Genomic DNA, 15,081 nt, shown 5'->3' on the forward strand with positions numbered 1-15,081 from the left:
AGTAAAGACAGATGTAATCAAAATGTGTAGACCAGCACAAGAGGCATGGCAGTACGTTGCAAATGAAAACGCTCTGTCGGACTCAAGTGCAAAAACAATTAGATATCCTTTTAGAGTGATTGATCAGTTGCAGATTGCTAGAAAGAAATAACAAGTAGGATTAGGGACATAATAGGGACAAATTGTTGGGAGATGGACACCTCAAATAGGTGTTCATCCTAGAGGTTTGCAATACAAGAGTGAAGAATAAAACCCGCGCAGAAGCCCGTTTTGTGCAGTGTGCGCGCGTTTAGTATATCGCGGCCTTTTTGTGTTGCGTGTGATCGGCTACCACAGTACCGCCTCTCCTCTACGAGGGAGTACCGGTAAGCGGTAGTGTAGTCTGTCTATAAAGGGATAAATCACTAATAACTAGTAGCAGAAATTAAAGTATTCAAACATAGTACATTTTTCCTTGCGGTAATAAAGCATAGTAACTCAAAGAGAGATACTCCTCAGTGCGCGGCATTTAGAGAGCCTCTCTTTGACACGTCGACATAGAGTGTTTCTCATAGGCACGCCACAAACGCGGGTTCTGATTGGAGGATAGCCCAAGCAGGGTGTTTTAACGGCCTTCGTTTCGCGTTTCTTTCTGTAATCAATAAAATGTAAACAAATTTTCTGATCGCGTCAGGAAATTTTAAAAGCCGTAAGAAATTTAGTGTATCTCTTTTTGCAGAGCTAGTAGAGTCGTAACCTCTATAGGTGCATTACCATAGAGATGGCGGAGGTCATTCAACGGCCTCTCACCTTCAAGGTGCGTGCGCCCATCGGCTTCTTTTTAAAGCACGTCCTCTCCGCGGCAAAGATAGTCGCTCCTGATTTAGTGAGATGAGGGCAAAGCCTGGGCAGGGGTTTTTACGAAGTAGTAGCCCATAACCTTGAAGGTGCGAGACTATTGAGAGAGAGTGGAAAACTGAAATTGGGAGACAAAGAAGTTGAGTTGTGGCCACTCGACAACAAAGTCAAAAGGGTGACGGTCTACCGTTACCCGATTGACTACCCTGACACAGAATTGGAGACTGCTCTGCAGGGATATGGGAAGGTCATAAAGACCACACGCGAAAGGTGTGGAGGTGAGCGCGCGGACTGCGAGACCGGTACGCGCCTTGTCCTTATGGAGTTGACAGGGGTGTTGCCAAATTTCATTACAGTCAAAGGCGTGAGAGTAGAGTGCTACTATATGGGTGTTGAAAGGCGTTGTGCCAGATGTGAATCAAACACACACCTGGCAAGAGATTGTGAAGCAGTCAAGTGTAAAGGATGCGGGAGAATGGTAGACGGAGGGTGTGCAGAATGTGGAAAGAAGAGTGAGGGCAGGAGATGGGAAGTACGCAGAGGAGAACCAGCATGGGGAAAAGATGTGGCTGAGGAAAAAAATGATGGAGATCAAATGAGGGATTTCTGGTTAGACGCTAATGGTTTTCCAAAGATAACCAAGGAAACAACTGCGAACGAAGCTGGAAACATGAGGGATGAGATAAGGGAAGTAGAAGTGGCTGATCAAAGGGAACAAGAGCAGGAACATGAACCTGTAGTCCCCGAACAGGAAAAGGGGGAGGAGAATAACGCACCTGTGCATTCAGCAGAGAGCGAAGGCACAGGAGAGGTAGTTGTCCCAGAGACTGTACAGACTGTGGACGAAACGGAAAGTGAACGAGCCGAGTCCGAAACGGATGACACACTCTCCTCTGACACTGCGGTAACCACCCCGGAATCGGCTATCTCTTGGTCCGATTCGGAAGGGGAAAAAAACGTTGTAGAAGCGACGGAAGCTGAGGAGAAAACAGAGAAAGAAAAATTCCTCCAGACGCCCAGGAGGAGCACTAGGAAAAAGGGAAAGGGTAGAGGAAGCAGAAAGGAGAGTAAGTAAAAACAACTAATGCAGTAGCACCACCCCTGGAATTAGCTTAACGAGCCAATTAGATTAAAAATTACCATTAGACCTCAAAATGAATATTAAAATCCTGTCCCAAAATATACGCGGTTTTCGCGAAAAAGCGAAGCAAAATGGAGTATTGGAACTTGCAAAATTCCTTAGCGTGGATGGACCCACATCTTCCGAAGAGCAGAAGTTATTAGCTTTGAGGAGGCTTTTAGGGTCAAATCCCTCTGGAGTTTTGGAACTCATAATTCAAGGGGCGTTGGTATAATTATCCTGCGGAGAGGCATCACAATTAGGAATTTCCAAAGAGACACAGAAGGAAGAATCTTAACAGCAGACATTACAGTTAACGGAATGCCAATCAGACTCATAAATATATATGGCCCTAACGGCGGACAGGATTCAGAAAATTTCTACTCACAAGAAGTACCAAAATTTTTCCTAGGAGCTCGTTATTTCATTGTTGCAGGGGATTTCAATTGTGTAGAAGATCCGGATAAAGACACGACAACAAAAAAACATAAAAATTCATATGGAGCAAAAGCACTGCAAAGAATTTTAAATGCTATTCACTTAACAGATGTCTGGAAATATAAGAAAAACGGAGAAAGCGGGTTTACATGTTTTAAAGGAATAACGGCAAGTAGAATAGATAGATACTACATAAATAACGTACTATGCAAAAACATAAAAGACATCGCCACTATCGATAGCCTTGGTCTTACAGACCACAAAGGTCTGCTAATCAATTTAAATGACATCGCCATGCCTACCCTAAAAGCTCCTCCTTGGAGAATGAATATTAAATTGCTAGAAGATACAAGAATAGATAATGAAGTCAAAGAAATACTAAATAAGGCAAAAACAAACTGCCATAGTTTGGAGGACTGGATAAGCGTTAAAAAGCAAATACAGATATGCCTAAGGAAATGGGGAAAGATTATAGCGCACGACAGGAGGTGCGAAATACAGGGTCTACAAACACACCTCAGTCACCTAGCAAAAGGGCAGTGGTCTCATGCCGGAGTGAGCATGCAGCAGGCAAAATCCCGCCTCCAAAAGCTCTGGGAGGAAAAATGGGAAGCCGCACTTTTCAAATATGAAAAAGAGGCCTTTGAGCAGGAGGAGTGGTGCTCCCGGCGCCTCCTTGCGAACCAGGCTGCCCACAGCCAAACGCCTATGCAGCGCCTGTGCACAAAAACGGGCCGCATAGTAGAGTCGGCGAAAGAAATGGCTGAAGTAGCAAAGTGCTACTATGAGGGGTTATATAAAGACCCGACGTCAAAGAGAACTCTCAGAGCGAGAACATGCGAGCAACCGCTTAAGGTGGGACTGAAAGAGGTGGCAGACGTGGTAAAAGAGCTCAGAAACAGGAAATCCCCAGGTCCAGATGGCATCTCTGGAGAATTCTTTAAGAAGTACTGGAGCTTGATTGGGCCCACCTTAGTCAAATGCGTTAACCACGCCTTCCAGACTGGGCGCTTTCCAAAAGATTTTGTTAAAGGGCACGTGAGACTGATGTGTAAAGATGAAGAAAAGAAGGAGAACCTTGAAGCTTGGCGGCCGATTACCTTATTAAACATAGATTACAAAATTGTCACCAAAACGATAGAACAAAGGATAAGCGAAAAGGCTGACACACTCATCTCAGGCTTCCAAGCCGCAGCCGTTAAAAGCAAAAAAATTTCCGATCAAACAGGGCTAATTAGAGACATCATTGAATGGACAAAAGACAGGCCCCTAGACGGAATTTTAATGGCTTTAGACCAAAAAAAGGCTTTTGACAAACTACAGCATGGTTTTCTAATCAAACAATTAGAGATCAAAGGAGTGGGAAAAAAAACGTAATAGACGGAATTAAAGCTCTATACACAGGAGCAACAAGCGTAATTTTAATCACGGAAGGAGTAAGTGACCCCTTCAGTATAGAGAGGGGAGTTAGACAGGGATGCCCGCTATCTCCTCTCTTATACGTCCTGGCCTTCGACCATTTATTAAACAGCCTAAATTGCAATCAAAAAATAAAAACCTTGCATCTACCCATAGGAAACAGGAGGAAGCCGATCATAGCATATGCGGACGACCTCACAATAATAGTACCAGACGAGATCTCGACCAAAGAGACACTACACAGCGTTATGGAATATGGTGCGATTAGTGGTGCCGAATTGAACAGGGAAAAGAGCGTAGCTACCTACCTGGACCACTGCTCCCCAAAAGGAAATCTGGGCATTAACGTGAAGAGTGAAACAAAAATCCTAGGTGTCTATTTCAACAAAAATGGTATGACAGAAAGAAACTGGCTAGATTGCCTACAAACTCTAGAGAGATCATGAAAGAAAACGAAGATTTCTCGCTCCTTGGAAGAGCAAAATTAGTTTGAACAATAATCATTCCTAAGATCACCTACTTATTAGCATGCGGAAAAGCACCAAAATACTTCCAAATACAGCTCAGAAAGATAATCTTCAACTACATATGGGCAGGGCAGAGAACACAATGGATTGCACAGGAGGAGCTTATGTTAAAACAGGAACAGGGTGGACTAAGAATACCAGATCTAGATACACTGGGTAAAGTCTACGCTTTAAAAATGGTGCACGATAGATTAGAAACTGAAGGAATGGGAAAAGACCTAACGGCTTTCTGGCTAGGAGTACAGGTTAGACTCTTCACTCATGAAAGAATCTCCCTAACAACTCCAAAATCAGAAAAATCCCAGAATTTTACGAAGAAGCAAGAAAAGCGCGTTTAAAAATTAAAGCATTATCACCAAACCTAGAACACACATAATGTAAAGTTATGGAAATTTACGACGCACTTAGATTAGAAATAGAAATGAAAACAACCTCAGCATTAACGCCACAGGCCTGGGAAAGGGTTTTCAGTCATTTTTTAGAAGGAAAAAGACGCACCCTCCTCTGGAAAATAGCGCACGATGCGCTACCTGTTAAAGCAAAATTCTTTCACTGGGGAAAAAACTCGGCATCCCATTGCGCCATATGTAAGAAAGAGGAAACCATTAGACATGCAGTATATGACTGCAAAATGCCGAGGTCCTCTGGAACAAATGCACCGAATTTTTCAAAATTACAGGCATCACTTATGAACAAGCAACAGGAGCCCACTTGCCACGTGTAGATAAAAGAAAGAAACATCTCATCACTCTAATCAGTGAAGAGATCATCTATCAATCCTGGGTCAATCGATGTAGAGTACAACATGGGGCAAAATTATGGGAACCGGGGCACGCGAGGCAAGGGGTTAATTTCTCTGTTAAATTATGGCTAGGAAGAGAACTGATTCGTTTGGGAGAACAAAAATTTAGGGGAACATGGGAGAGCGGAGACTTCGCAATAAAAAACGGCCTTATAAAATTCGGATTATAATGAGACACAAAACATCACTTCAATTTAAAGGGACAGTAAAAGAGAAGCATCCTCACTCGGGGGCCTCTGATTTAGGAGTCAGGCGAACCAAACGGAAACGAAGAGGATACAGCACGGGTGAGTTGGCAAGTATGAAAAATAGCATATATAGAATAAGTATAAGCAGACAAGCACAAGAGGCATGGCAGGACGTGTTGAGTAATAAGTACTGTCGGACTCCAGTGCAAAAGCAATGAGACGTCATCTAGTGGGACCGATCAGTTGTGTACTGTTAGAAAAATGAGAGAGGGATTTAAATTAGTATAAAGCTAGGATAGACTAGGAAGATAGGCACCTCCCATAGGTGTTCCATCCTAACAGTTTGCAATACAAGAGTACCGGTGGCAAGGCACCCAGGAAGCAGCTGGCCACCAAGGAGGCAAGGAAGAGCGCGCCGGCCACGGGAGGCGTCAAGAATCCTCACAGGTACAGGCCCGGCACGGTCGCCCTGCGTGAAATCCGCCGTTACCAGAAGTCCACGGAGCTGCTCATCCGCAAGCTGCCCTTCCAGCGCCTGGTCCACGAAATCGCCCAGGATTTCACGACGGACCTGCGCTTCCAGAGCTCCGCCGTGATGGCACTGCAGGAGGCCAGCGAAGCCTACCTTGTCGGCCTGTTCGAGTACACCAACCTGTGCGCCATCCACGCCAAGCGCGTCACCATCATGCCAAAGGACATCCAGCTGGCTCGTCCCATCCGCGGCGAACGTGCTTAGACGGCCCGCTTCGACACACAGCAGCAACAACAACAAACAAACGGACCTCTTTAGGGCGACCCAATTGCTTACTGCAAAGGCTTTGCACTGCGTTGAAACCCAAACGCGAGCTGTTGGATGCGCATAAGAGCAAGTAAGTTTTGCTGGGGCATATTTCTTGGGCTGGCGAGAGCACGGGACCTTTATTGCAGTGCGTAGCGCGCGCTCTTCGTAGTGCTCTCGTTGTCCCGAACGCCCAAAGGGTTTGCCCCCAGCGAAACGGGAAGCGAACGTTTCCCGTGATGCTCATAAGCGACAGCGCTAATAAACAGCACGAAAGGCGCCTTTTTCTTTTTTTAAAGACGCGCCAAAGCGGTGTGTTTTGCTCCATCTCGTTTTTTTTATTTAAAGCGGGCGCCTGAGCTGCATAAGTATTTCAATAACCAACTAACTAACTAAATAAGTAAATAAATAAATAAAACGAGTGAACGGGAAGCGCGGCATTCGACCGACCCCTCCGGAATTCCGAGAGCCGCCCGGCATGGCGCTGTTCTGTGTGTATGTTGACGCGCTTTTGCAACAGGGGACGGCAAGAAAACCATGTTACCCTTAACAAGACAGACGACGACTAATAAACGATAAATAAATAAACGGGGGGAAGTAACGCTGTCACCATTCGAGCGATAGGAAAAGGCGCAAACGCGCCATCAAAAATGCAAGAAACAGGACACAAAGCAGATTCAGTTTTTTTTGTACTCGCAGTGCGCTAGCCCGCCTTGACAAACATGTGGTGGTCCTGAAAAAGACCGTTTTCTGTTCTTCCTCACAGTGTCCGGTAGGCTTAGGCCTTCTTTTCCGTCTTCTTGGGCAGGAGGACGGCCTAAATGTTGGGCAACACGCCACTCTGCGCGATGGTGACGCCCGACAGCAGCTTGTTCAACTCCTCGTCGTTGCGGATGGCCAGCTGGAGGTAACGGGGGATGATCCTCGTCTTCTTGTTGTCGCGAGCAGCGTTGCCCGCCAACTCGAGCACTTCAGCAGCGAGGTATTCGAGCACGGCGGCCAGGTAAACGGGGGCGTCTGCTCCCACGCGCTTGGCGTAGTTGCCCTTGCGCAGGAGACGATGAATACGACCGACGGGAAACCGGAGCCCTGCCCTGCTGCATCGGGTCTTGCTCTTTCCCTTGGCTTTTCCACCTTTTTGTCACCTTTTCCACGACCTGACATGATGTTGACGCTAGAGAGGTTAACGACAGACTTGCCGAAGCGAGTGGAGTGGAGTGGCGTAGAGGGAAAACGGGAAGGTCTGCCTGTCAACACCAACGGCAAGTTTCACCCGCTGGGAAAAGGGTGGGAGAGGAGGGAGGGAAAGAGAGAGAAGAGAGGGAATCAGTCAGGGGTGGTCGGGGTGGCAAGGTTCAAGGTTGCTGGGGTGGTCTTGGAGATCTGGGTGGGTCAGGCAGGCTCTCGGGGCGGGGCAGGTCCTTGTGGGCCGTCCGATGCTGTGGGTGACGTCAGGCAGTGGAGGGAAGCGAGGACAGCTGGAGAAGTGGTCCTAGTTGTCTGGGTGGGTCACGGGTGGCTCTTAGAGTCCTGGTAGGTCCGGGGTCCTACGCTGCCCTAAGCAGCGTCAGGCTGTGGAAGTCCGGAGGGTGGCGGCTACAGGCGGGTGTCCAGGCCGGTAGAGCTCAGGAACTGCAGCATCTCCCTCTGGATACGTGGCGATGGTGTCGAGGGTCCATGGGGTAGACCAGTTAACCAGGCTGTGGTCGGTGATGCCGGCGCTGGACAGGTTCTGAAAAAGAAGATCTCTCTGAGAAGCAGTATCTCTGCAGCGGGTGATTAGGTGAGCAACACACTCCTGGACACCGCAGGTTCCGCAGCGTGGGTCGTCGACCAGGCCACAGAGTCTGGGCGCCTGGGTGAAGGCGCACGACGCACGGAGCCTGAGCAGCAGCGATGCCTCGTCCCTGGTTAGGCCGGCTGTGATGCAGGGTAGGGGTGCTGTCCCTTCCGACGTGGGCTTGTCCGGGTGGAAGCTGCGCACGTGGAGGGCGATGATCTTAGCCTGGCTGGTGGTGGATGGTGCCTGGCGGACCAGGGTCTTCATGGTGGCCTGCTTGCTCAGGGAGTCCGCCATCTCGTTGCCGGGGATGCCTTTGTGGGATGGGATCCACTGCAGCGCGATGCGGTGACCGGATGCCAGGAGGAGCTGCAGCTTCTGGTGTGCTCTGAAAGAGAGAGGGCAGTGTTCATAACTGTTGTTTAGCCTCGACAGAGCCCCGCGGGAGTCCGTGAGGATAACCGCTTTGGTGTCGCTCGTCTTGGCGATGATGTCCAGGGCTTCCGTGATCGCCAGGAGTTCTGCTTCCGTGGAGGAGAGGGATCCGGACAATCCTTCGGCCCCGGAGAACTGTGTTGCAGGTATGTGGCAGGGCAGGGCGCAGGCACGTCGTCCAGGGTCCACTGAGGCGTCCGTGTACCCGTGCAGGTAGTTCTGGTAGCTCGGCGGCAAGGAACTGTGCCACCACATCCGGAACGTCCTTTTTCCGTGGCAGGCCTGGCATTGTTGTGTGGATGGCGGTCCCGAGGTGCCTCCATGTAGCATCTGGACTGGGGACTGGTGGGATGGGCTGGAACAGCTGGTCTTGCGTGAAAAGTGTACATGAGAAACGGCTCCGTTGTCGGTCCCTTAGACGCTGCAGTAGCGCCCGTCTGGTTGTTGCCCTGTTCAGTCTGGTGAGCTGGTTCAGCAGGTGTTGGGTGGCTCGAAGTTGGAGAGGGAGAGCGGCAGCCTCGGCGTACACGGCGACGTTCCGCGCCCCAGGTGGGAGTCCGAGAGCCAGCTTCAGTCCGCGACGGTGGAGCAGTTCCAGGGATTCCAGCGCTGTTCTGCTGGGCTTGGCCTAGGGGAGTCCGAACAGCATCCGTGCGGCTGTGGTGGCGTTGTGGATGGTCAGGAGGGTCCTCTGGGGGCAGCCGGAGTGCCGTCCGCTGAGTCGCTTGGTCACGTTCAGGGTTGTCTTGCATCTGGTCTGGAGGTCCTTGACGAGTGGCGTCCAGGAAGACCTGGAATCCAATGTTACTCCGAGAAAACGGTGGACGCGTACCTGTTCCAGTGGTGTTTTCCATCAGGATCGGTTCGGCAGGGTACACCAGTTTGCCGTGGAACCAAGCAGCATGACCCTGGTCTTTTCGGCTGACGGGGTGAGTCCGAGGCCACGGATGTACTCGGTCGTAGTGTCCACGCTCTTCTGGATGGTCTTCATCACTTTCCAAAGGTCCTTGCCGTTGGTCCACAGGCAGATGTCGTCCGCGTAGATGGAGAGTTGCAGGGGAGGTGTTGTTGCTAGTAAGCGAGCGGACGCTTGTTGTTTTCGCTCCTTCAAGGCCAGCCATCCCGCCGATAGCCTCTTTAGGGGCTCACCAGACGAGTCACGTGACCGCACCTTCTGCTGCGCTCTTCAAGGTCGGTAGCCTCTTTCAGAGGCGCCGCCGACGCGCGACTTCCGCGTTTTGACCTTCGCGTCTGTTCTTTTTTTTTTTTTTTTGTTAAACAGCCCTGCTCAGGGCTTTCAAACTTTCGCCTGTGTCTCCGACCCTCCAGCTTGCGGTCGGTCGCTGCCAGCGCTCTCAGCAAGCATGGAAGAGATGAATACTCTCATGACTCGCAAACTAAGACCACTCGCGGACGCCAAAGCCGCTCTGGATCCTTCCGCAGCGGAAAATCCCCCGACGGTTGACGAGCCTCTGGAAATAGACCAGCTAGACGCTAGCTCACAATGTGACGCCTCCTCGGATGCCTCCTACAACCAGTATAGTGACACCGATTTCACCGGAGATGAGGGAAATTTTGAGCTACCATCACAAGAAAGGAAACGCCGTCGTCGTGCTCAACGCCGTGCTAGTGACTCCAGCGATGATACAGTGAAATCTGTGCAAGCTCGTTGTCTCCCTCAGGGATTAACAGTGCTCTTTCGGCCAATTGGTAAGCTACACAGTGTGTCATCTTTCCAACTGGTTAAGTTAGAAGACTTCATCGCCTCTGAAGCTCCCAACGAGTTGTCGGAAATACGCGTAAACCGAGCCAGAAACATAGTTGCTGTTGACGTGAAGTCAACTGGTGGCGTAAACAAGCTGCTGGGACTCTCACGACTATGTTCCACGCCAGTCAGTGCTTTCCTCCGAGCCCCAAAGCACGCTGCTATTGGTGTCATCAATGTGCCAGGCATTTCACTCAGTGACCCTCTCATCTCCCAACGGCTACGCTCAGGAGTTTCCGTCACGTCTGTCAAACGCATAGGAAAGTCTGAATCTGTCAAACTTGTGTTTGTTACAAGCCCTACGCCTAAGTTCGTCCACATCGGCACAGTTAAGTTCCCTGTGAGTGTTTTCAGGCATAAGCCAGTCCAGTGCTATAAGTGCGGTCGTTTCGGCCACGTTGGTGGCACATGTGCTCGCCCCAAAAAGTGCTTTTTCTGTGCTGGTGAACATGACTCCAACGACTGCGCAGACAAGACAGCTCTCAAGTGTGCGAACTGTGGGAGTGCCCACTCCACCCTTGACAAGTCCTGCACTGTGAGACAACTTGAAACTGCTGTCCCACCGCCTCAGCCTGAAAAAGGAAATCCCTACAAGCAAGGCAAGAAAAATGCTGCAAGCAAGAGGTGGAAAAACTAGGAAATCTCCGACCCGGTCGGACACCGACTCAGGCGAACCCCAGCCTGAAAAAGCTCCCAAGAAAGACTCTGCCCCCCATAAGCGACCAGACCCTCCACAAAAACAAGCGTCACCGTCGACACAAAGCACCAATGGAAGGCATTCGCCCTTGTACAGAGATATCTTAAAGGGCTCTACCCAAACCAATGATGGACCCGCCCAGTCTACACAACCCAAGCACACTGTAAGGACTGTGACACCTTCAACTTCCCGGCTTTCCCAGGAAAAACTCTCCTCTACACTGCACCCACGTGGGGACGCAGCTAGCAAGGAGTCCTCGCCATCAGCTCGGCCCACAATTGCGTCATTCATAGGCATCGCCTTCACTGTTATCAGAGCCACCATTGAATGCCCTGGCCTTGCAGCCACGGTCCGCTCGATCCTTTCCCTTCCCAAGTAACACAAAATGTTGCACCAACGTTGGACTGACGTTGTCTTTTCCACTCTTCAATGTTGGAGTAACGAGGGATTCCAACATTGGAACAGTGTGGGAATCTCGCCTCCTTTAATGTTACATCTACATTGGTAAGCAATGTTTCTTCTGACGTAACAACCACATCCTTACAAGGTATGCGAGTCGACGCTGGAATTACGACAATATTTTAGGGTTCCAACGTTGGTCCCACATCTGCCCTAACATTGTTCCGACATGTGGGCAACATCTGTCCCTATGATGCTCCCAATTTTGCGCTGACACTGCTCCGACGTTACAGCAACATCTGTTCCAACAGTGTTCCAACGGTAGTGTAATGTATGCCCAAACACTGTTCAGATATGATATGCCCAGCAGTATCCCGACATTCGAGCAACATCTGCCCCGATATGCTGGTCCCACGTTTGCGCTGACACTGCTCCGACGTTAGATCACATCTTCTCCAACAATGTCCCAACGTTAGTACGATGTATGCCCACACACTGTTCCGATATTATCTGCCCAGCAGTGTTCAGATATTTGAGCAACGTCCGCCCCTATATGTTGGTCCCATGTTTGCACTGACAGTGCTCGGACGTTACAGCAACATCTGATCCCACAATGTTCCAACGTTAGTGCAATGTATGCCCACACATTGTTCCAATATAATGTGGCCAGCAGTGTTCAGACATTTGAGCAACATTTGCCCCTATGCTGTTCCTACGCCTGTTCTAACGTTGTTCTGGCGTTACACCAACGTCTTCCCCGTGGCATTCCGACGATGCAACGACATGTCTGCTTGAGCATAGCTAGTGTCGTAGTATGCAGCATGCAAGCAAATGAAATGTTTTGAATATAATGGTTTATTCACATATGAGGATGTTCATGGCTTCTGTGTGTTGCCTACTGATGTTCAGGCCTGAAAAAGACAAAAGATACAATTTTCTTCTTGCTCATCTGCAGTCAAATTTAAATATTTCAATGTGGACATCATAGCACTGGTGGAGACATCACAGTGACTTCAATGTTCAATGGCGCCACGTCAAAATAAGGGGACTGAAAATGGCAAACATTCAAAGGGACTTCTTGGGGACAAAGGGAAGCAGGACTTCTGTTGATGGATTCATTGATTTGTTTTTTTTACGGCTCAAGAGAAACTGAAGATATGCTGCGCCTTCAAAGCATTTATGAGCAAAGCAATTATGTTCAAAAGTGCAGCAATTACAGCTTACTGACAACGTTTATTTAACGTACCGGGAAGATACTAATTAAGCGCAACTACATTTTTAATTGTTATTAAATAAGTGTTGCTTCTGCCGTTTTTCTTGCACAAATAAGAATAATTCCCTCAAAATATTCATAAATAAGGACACAAAACATAATTGCCGAAATACTTGACACGCCTAAGACTTCTTTAGTATACTGTTGCATTTTTCCATGCTCTCTATCGTGAACAACGGGGAAAATTAACTGACCGTCCTACTTATTGAAAGGCACTCCAACCTTGCAGGAAGCCGCGTCGTTCCGACGTCCATTTTGTCTTCTTTTTTGCGACTACACCTGCATAAAAGTGAACAAACGCAATAGACAAATTCGAAGAGATAATTATGAAAGAAAAGAAGCGTAAATATAGTGTGTACAGGCTGGACCTTTGCTCAACATCTGTCTTTGATCCATGTATCACACTCGGTGCTGAAATACAAATGACAACACTTGCCCCACGAACAAATTTGAAGCAGCCAACAACGCTGAATAACAATTTGGAAGCACACCATGAATCAATGTTCTATTTGCATACTCTACAAATGTAAATGTAAAGATGGACTCAAGTTCAACGTGTACATACCTGCTGTTTCTACAAATCATTCCTGAACCGCACACGATGGACTTGCGAGCAGCGCCGGTAATCTCCGTCGTAACAGCCTCCTATATATCCCAGCACTGTGAGGAAGACCTGTGCTTAGCGACATCACAGACGTTATCCAACCAGCACAACTCGATTCAATTCCAAACCAAGCCAAGAAAAAGCAAAATTAACTTCAACTGACGATTATAATCTGATGAGAACGCGGAGAATAGCGTCTGGTTTGGCCGGCGTGCCCTGCGGCTTCCCCGATCCCCGCTCCAGGGTTACTAGATGCGAGGCCCTGATTCCGCCAAAATGAGAGAAAAAGTAGCCCGAAATACCCAAATAATATTTCGCGGTGGAGAAGGAGATTTATTGCTTTGTTCATGTGTAATTTTGTGTTTAGTGCATTACTGCTGCATACTGCCGTTTTTAAACTTTTCGAAATGTATATCTAGGGGCACCAAATCTGTGGAACATATCTGTGCAACCCTTTGTAAACCTCCGAATTTACCTGCAACCTGTTTTTGAGTGTGTCATGGAACATCCTGTTCCGGAGATCTGTATTGCTCGGGGCTGATAAATCAGTTGTCCTATTCACGCATAAGACACTTTACTGTATGAGAGAGGCCGCGACGGCAGAACCAGAACAGGCAAACCAATGCTGGAGGACGTTGCTAATTTTATGTAGACTCTCCAAACTTACTGTGAAACACATATATGGGTACTGCTGTTTCGTACCCACATTCTGACAGCGTTCGACCGGTCATGACTGCCCCACATCGCAAAAAAGGCACCGTACCAATGCCGGAACAACGTTACGAATTTGATGAAGACCCCTCAACGTTTCTTCGACATTGTTCCCATGCTGTGAACGCCACGTCGCTACAGTTATTTCGTACCCATATTTTGACAACGTTGGACCGGTAGCGACTGCCCCACATTGCAAGGAAAACACCATAGCAATGCTGGAACAATGTTACAGATTTGATGTAGACCTCTCAACGTTTGTCCGAGATTGGTCCAATGCTGTGAACGCCACGTTGGTGCAGCTATTTCATATTCATATTTTGACAACGTTGACACGGCGACGACTGTCCCACATTGGAAGAAAAGCACCATAGCAATACTGGAAGAATGTTACAAAATTGATGCAGACCCCTCAACGTTTGTACGACATTGTTCCAATGCTGTGAATGCCACATGGATACAGCTATTTCGTATCCATATTCTGACATCGTTAGACCGGTGGCGACTGTCGCACATTGGAAAAACGGCACCGTACCAATGCCGGAACAACGTTATAAATTTGATGTATACCCCTCAACGTTTCCCCGACATTGTTCCAACGCTGTGAATGCCAAGTCTATACAGCTATTTCGTATCCATATTCTGACAGCGTTGGACCGGCAGCGACTGCTCCACATTGGAAGAAAAGCACCATAGCAATGCTGAAAGAATGCTACCAATTTGATCTAGACCCCTCAATGTTTGTCCGACATTGGTCCAATGCTGTGAACGCCACGTCGGTACAGCTATGTCGTATCCATATTCTGACAACGTTGGATCAGTGGCGACTGCCCCACATTGGAAAGAAAACATTGTATCAGTGCCGGATCAATGTTACAGATTTTATGGATAACTTCTAGCGTTTCACCGACATTGTTCCAGTGCTGGGAATTTCACATTGGGATAACATCATAAGATGCCTATTCCAGCAACATTTCCAAAGTTTATATTCGTAATCAAGGGTTGCATAAATATTGCGGCAATGGCTGTGAATTAACGTTGGTATTCCAATATGAATGGGACATCGCAGCGACATTGCCAACATTGGCCAACGTAACCAATGTTGCACCAACATTATTCCTACACTTTATGTTGCTTGGGTTATCATCCCACTCCAAGACGGCATCATCAGCCTTTTCGCCGCCTGAGTTCCCTCTCCACTCAGCTCAGACAAACGGAACCTCGTCCACCCCTCTGGACGCACTGTGCCCTCACCCCACATCATGGACACAAAACCCAACGAGACCCGACGCCCACCCCTACAGTCAT

General features: G+C 48.5%; 1 long non-coding RNA gene and 1 pseudogene across 1 annotated transcript; both read right to left on the bottom strand.

The window, feature by feature from the left end:
• Positions 1 to 6,887: 6,887 nt before the first annotated feature.
• Positions 6,888 to 7,273, bottom strand: LOC135378772 (histone H2A-like; annotated as a pseudogene).
• A 4,802-nt stretch (positions 7,274 to 12,075) lies between these two features.
• On the bottom strand, positions 12,076 to 13,258 carry LOC135372816 (uncharacterized). Its single transcript, XR_010416127.1, has 4 exons — positions 13,226 to 13,258; positions 13,024 to 13,118; positions 12,653 to 12,737; positions 12,076 to 12,096 (listed from the first exon to the last, which is right to left on the bottom strand). It is a non-coding gene; the product is annotated as an uncharacterized LOC135372816 (long non-coding RNA).
• Between the last annotated feature and the right edge of the window lie 1,823 nt (positions 13,259 to 15,081).

The sequence above is a fragment of the Ornithodoros turicata genome, chromosome 1, assembly GCF_037126465.1.
Source record: "Ornithodoros turicata isolate Travis chromosome 1, ASM3712646v1, whole genome shotgun sequence".
NCBI classification, from domain to species: Eukaryota; Metazoa; Arthropoda; class Arachnida; order Ixodida; family Argasidae; genus Ornithodoros; species Ornithodoros turicata.